This window comes from Medicago sativa, chromosome 1 (genome assembly GCF_051527215.1).
Source record: "Medicago sativa cultivar Bolivia chromosome 1, Bolivia_mono, whole genome shotgun sequence".
In the NCBI taxonomy this organism is placed as follows: Eukaryota; Viridiplantae; Streptophyta; class Magnoliopsida; order Fabales; family Fabaceae; genus Medicago; species Medicago sativa.
In genome coordinates, this window is record NC_140749.1 from 72,074,640 (window position 1) to 72,080,464 (window position 5,825).

At 33.5% G+C, this 5,825-nt stretch overlaps 1 long non-coding RNA gene across 1 annotated transcript; it reads left to right on the forward strand.

The window, feature by feature from the left end:
• The first annotated feature begins 271 nt into the window (after nucleotides 1-271).
• Nucleotides 272-3,096, forward strand: LOC146957083 (uncharacterized). The gene is made up of 3 exons (XR_015022142.1): nucleotides 272-516; nucleotides 1,128-1,239; nucleotides 2,843-3,096. It is a non-coding gene; the product is annotated as an uncharacterized LOC146957083 (long non-coding RNA).
• Nucleotides 3,097-5,825: the final 2,729 nt, after the last annotated feature.

The window sequence follows — 5,825 nt, forward strand, 5'->3', positions numbered from 1 at the left end:
GGAGTCTTAGTAATATTTTGATTACTTTTCCTTATATGTGTAGTAGTTATGGTGTGATAATTTTATACTTATTTATTTGATCTAGAAGTAATATAAAATGTGGTATTTTATTTATTGATTTAATATTTTAATCATTATAGAAAAAGTGATAAGAGTTTTCTATGAGTATTTTTAGGAGGATATTAGTTATGAGTGAATAAAATAAAATTAATTTACATTATTAGTGGGTAGAGAAAATAAACAGGTGGGTGTATACAGTTGAGTGGACCTAATTAGTAGAAGAGAAGATATGAACTAATGCGTGTTAGATTAATAGATTAGCCCATGTGTAATATATTTAGAACAAGAAAGACTTAAAAACCCTAATAATTCCTAAGATGAGCAACGCGCATCAGTAAAACAAAAGTTCATCGGCGTCGTTTGCGAGAGAAAACACGCAACCTGTGGACCTAAGATAATTACTCTGTGTGAAGTAAAGCTGTTATGGGAAACAAGGTAGCTACTTGTTTCGATTAGGTGAGTGCAATTCCTTTTTCTTTCAAAATGCATATAACTTCTACGGTACCAATTTTAGACCTGGATCTTTGATTTCACCTTATATTAGTTAATTTGATGATTTTCCATGATGAATCATATAACCTATACACGTGATTTGAGGCTAATAATCATTGGAGAAACAAAATTTTATTTTATTTTCTTCTGTCCATATTTTTATGCTTCTAGATCAACTAGGATCATGAACAACAATCGCTTTAGAACCATGTGCATTATAGTATGATATGGTCTATAGCAGTAAAGAGAATTTACCTTCTCATAGATGTTCATATTTTACTGCTTGTTTTAACTACCCTATTGACTTGTTTAATGGGACCATAAGCCTAACTTATTACATGATGATGAAGAATTTATAAACTGAGGAGAAAGTCGATAGGCTACAAAATTTATAAATCATTACAAGTATAATGTGCAGGAGTCAATCACAAAAAAAAAGGACTTTGGTAATGTAAGTGATAAAACTAGAAAGATAATTAATTTAATTGGAAAATCAAGTTAACATGAATATGTGACGCTAAGAAGGACATGAAATGGTTAGTTGTTTATTTATACTTGGATGTTTGTTTGTTTAGAATTTATGGGTCATTAGTCGCTTTGCTGATGAAAGAGAGACGCAACCATGTGGAACTTTTGAATTCACGGCTGCCTTTGAGTTCGTTATGTCTTGTGAAAGCTTCAATCCAGGTATGGGGTGGGAGAGAAGAGTTCGAGATCATGAGTGTAAATTAATTGGGATGAACGGGAAAGCTGTATTTCCCAAAGTTCATTCGGGGCTCACCGCGACGGTTGTAGCCCTTTGAGAGAATAATTAATTAATGTGCAAATTTAGATGTGGGAGGTTAGAAGAAGAATTAGAAGAAGAATATGTGGTATTTGAAGTCATGGATAAATTTGTGGGTGCTTATGCTTGATTTGCTGCAACTATTTAGATTGATGACTTATTTAATGATTGATATAGATGTGATGTTATGTATTAGAAGTTGGAATTGTAGTGGTGCCGTATGCCTAGTATAAATAATAGTTTATTTTTTTTAAGTGATTTTATAGAGATAATAATTGAAATTATTCTTACTATCTTTGAATGTGTTTGAAATAAGATTTATTCTCCTTATAGATGTGTCTTGGATACCATAGTGCTAAATGTATTATTTTAAGATGTGTAAATGAAATATATTATTTGACTATGTGATATTTGAAGATGTATATGGTTTAAAGATGTGGTATGTAAAGATGTGAAATTGATGTGTTAATTGATGATGTATAACTGAAGTGCTATTTAATGATGTGTATTTGATAATGATGCTATTTAAAGATGTGTTATATAGTGAAGTGCTATTTGGAAGATGTGTGATTTAAATATGTGTTATTTATGATGCTTATGTTGATGCGATGTTTAAGATGTTGATGTTTGTCGTTTGATGCTGTTGACCATTAATGTCATAAAGTTGTAAGTGTCGGTCTAAGTTGTGAAGTCGTAGGAAGTTGTCCAAATTATTGGAATCATATAAGTTGTTTAAGAAGTTCAAGATGTCTAAGTTGTAGGAGTTGAGTCCATTGCATACTCATTAAAGTTGGGGGCTTTAGGCCCGGCAGCCTTGTGCTCATTAAAGTTGGGGGCTTTAGGCCCGGCAGCCTTGTGCTCATTAAAGTTGGGGGCTTTAGGCCCGGCAGCCTTGTGCTCATTAAAGTTGGGGGCTTTAGGCCCGGCAGCCTTGTGCTCAAATACGTTGGGGGCTTTAAGCCCGGCAGCTTTATGCTCACTTGTTGAAGAGCCTAATTACGCTCATATATGTTGTTGAATGGTACCACATGCATTTTCATATCAAGAAGTTTCACGATGATTTAAGTTGTTAAGTTGTTAAGAGTGCATTGTCAAGTTGAGTCGTGTTGTCGAATCAGGTTGTTAAGTTGTAATGTTTTAACGAATTACTTTGTGATGTCTATTAATGTAATTGTGTGAGACGATGAAGGTGATTATTTGTTGATGTTCTTATGAAGATGGTTATTGGTGACTACATGTGTTGTGACTAGTTGGAATTGAATTGTGACATTGTGTTTGTGAAGTTTTTTTTTGGTTCTTAAGTTGTAATGATATTTTCTACTAATATAGATTAAGATGATATAATATATTCTTCAAGGTTCTGAATATTATGTTTGTGATGAGAAACGACTTTGACTTAATTGCTTACGTGTTCTTCTCATTTTTTTTATACTATTACATGTTCTCGGAACTCACCCCTTCGTTGTTTGTGTTTGCTGGCTTGGCCCTGCGGTTGCGAAACCGTAGTTATATAGGTTATGAGTCTTGGAGTCAAGTGCATGCCTTTCGTGAGGACTTGTCTTGTGTCGTCGATTATTTTGGGGAAAAGCACCGCTCTGATAGTGACACGGGAAAAGGGATATGCTTACTTATTTAATTTTGTGCAAGAAAACCATTGTCTATGATGTAAAATGAAATATTTTCAAAAGAAAAAGATTCGATGTTATTATTACTATAATTTTTAATGAAGTGAAATATGAATTATGTTTGTTATGAGTCAATGTGATATCCTAAATTTTGTGGAAGAATTCCTATATCATTAGAGAAGTTTTTATTTGACACTTTCCGCTGCGAATCAAACTCTATTTTTAATTAAATAATAGCAATAATTATTAATTGGGATTTAGGGTGTCACAGTACTGACATTCATCGCTCGCAACTGCGAGCTAGGAACCATCGCTCGCCATTGCGAGCAACACAACTCGCAACTGCGAGTAACCCGTAACGCTCGCCATTGCGAGCAAGGTCTTTAGGAGTTCCAGGGAGCACGTTTTTCTCGCCATTGCGAGCAAAGTTACTCGCCACTGCGACTTAGGCTGTCAGTTGCCCAAAATTGTTCCGATGCGATCCTTTCGCATGTGTAGTCCTGAGTTGATCTTAGAAGTAAGAATGAGGGTTGTTTAAGATGTTTCCAAATGTTACAGAAGTCTGTTTATAGGACTGAGATGATTAGTAATGTTGCATGAACAATGTTATGATGTTTTATGATGTTTATATTGATGTAATTCATTCCCTAAATGATGTTGAGACATTCTAGCACTGTTATATATTTGTTGCCGTTCATTGCTGCTGACCTTTAAAGTCTTGAAATTGCATGAGTCGGTCTAAGTTGTAAGAATTTAAGAAGTTGTCCATGATTATGAAGTTGTAAAAGATGTTCACGTTGTTGTCTAAGTTGTAGGAAGATTGAGTCCATTGTATACTCATTAAAGATGGGGACTTTAGGCCCGGCAGCTTTATGCTCAAACTAGGCTGGGGGCTTTAGGCCCGGCAGCTTTATGCTCAAACTACGTTGGGGGCTTTAGGCCCGACAACTTTATGCTCACTTGTTGAAGAGCCTAATTACGCTCATATATGTTGCTGAATGGTACCACATGCATTTGCATATCAAGAAGTTTCACGATGGTTTAAGTTGTTAAGTTGTTAAGAGTTGCAATGTCAAGTTGAGTCGTGTTGTCGAGTCATGTGCTAAGTTGAACATGGTGTCTTATGATGATTATAAGATGATAAATGATTATTGTTGTTGATGTTTATGATGCTCTGACGATGATGTTTGTTTATGATTTAATATGATGCTAAGTGATAAATGTTTGATGTGTTAATAATGTTTTATGTTGTTAAATGCATTTTGATGAATTATATGCTTAATTTATTGACTGTGAAATCTCACCCCTTCTGTAACGCCCTCCTTTTTATTTAATTATTTTAATTAGTTTTAGAATATATTTATATGATTGGTATGATTTACATGATTTATGTGATATTTTCTTATGTTATATGTTGGTATTTACTAGCATAATATAATTGTTATTTGGTGTAGAAATATATTTGTTATTTGTTATAGATATATTTGTTATTTGGTGTAGAAATATATTTGTTATTTGTTAGAGATATATTTGTTATTGGTGTATTATTATTATTAAGTGGGGGAGAGATATATTTAATTTAGAAATAAATAAGATTATGAGGAATAGAGTAGTTTTGAGGTGTAAGAGAAATAAGAAGGGGGTTAGAATAGAAAGAAGAATAAGTTGTTGGGCCAAAATAGATTTAGGAAGAGCGTTTAGTATTATAAATAGAGAAGCTTAGGTTAGAAAGAGTTTACCGAAAACCGCTTTTTGGAAAAGAGGAGAACAAGAAAGAAGAGAAGAGGAGAGAAAAGTCAAGAGAAGAGGAGAAAACCTTAGGAAAGAAGAACGCTGCCGCTGATTCAAGAATTAATCTAAGGTGAGGGTGAGACTATCTTGCATTAATATTAAGTTGTTAAATCATTAGATTGCATCTAACAAGTTGGGGAAAGTTTGTGAGAATTTGAGAATTAGGGTTTTGAGAGAGATTTGATGATTAGATGATGAAAACTTGTTGAATTGATGTAGAAATTGTATACAGTCCTTAGATAACCCATAGGATGATTATTGGATGTAGTTTTGAGGTTAAAACCATGAAATTGGATGAGATGTTGGTGAGTTTAAGAATTAGGGTTTAATAATTGTAATAGGTTGTTAATAGATTTGAGAACCCTTTGAATTTACATACAGTAAGTTGATGAATAATTAGTGTTCTAATGATAGGGCAATCATAGAGTAATGATTAGGATCAAGTTTGGAGAGTATTGGATCGAATAAGAAGTGGAAAAGATTTTCCCAAAGCGAAATCGCAGCTGAACTGCGATTTTGCTGTCAATGTGCAAAACGCGTTTTTATTGTCTCAGTTTGACAAGTTTAAGTTCCGAACTGGGTTTAGCTGTAAACACGAAAGTTGTAGGTATGGACGTTAGCTTTCTAATGTCGTTGGTCTCACGTCAATAGGATTTATAGAGCTTGAGTTATGGTCAAATTAGGTCACAGTGAATTTTTATGGACTTTCAGCACAACTTTTCCGAATTTAAAATAAAAACTGGTATTGATCGGTACAGAATTGGTCTTAGGCATAAACATGAAAGTTTTTGATAATTTTGTTAGCTTTCTAGTGGCTTTGGTTTTACGTGAAAATAATGTTTGGTCTTTGAGTTATGATTAAAATACTACAGGGAGGTCTTAGCGAAATTGTACGGTGACAGCATTCTCTGTTTCATGTTTTTGCGTTTTGTTCATATGTTTCTGTTTTGAATTGATCTTTGTTCTAAACATGAAAGTTGTTGATATTTGTGATATCTTTCCAGTAGCTTTGGTTTGACATGAAAATATGTTGTGGATAATTTATTATGTTTTTACAAAGATACATAGTGAAT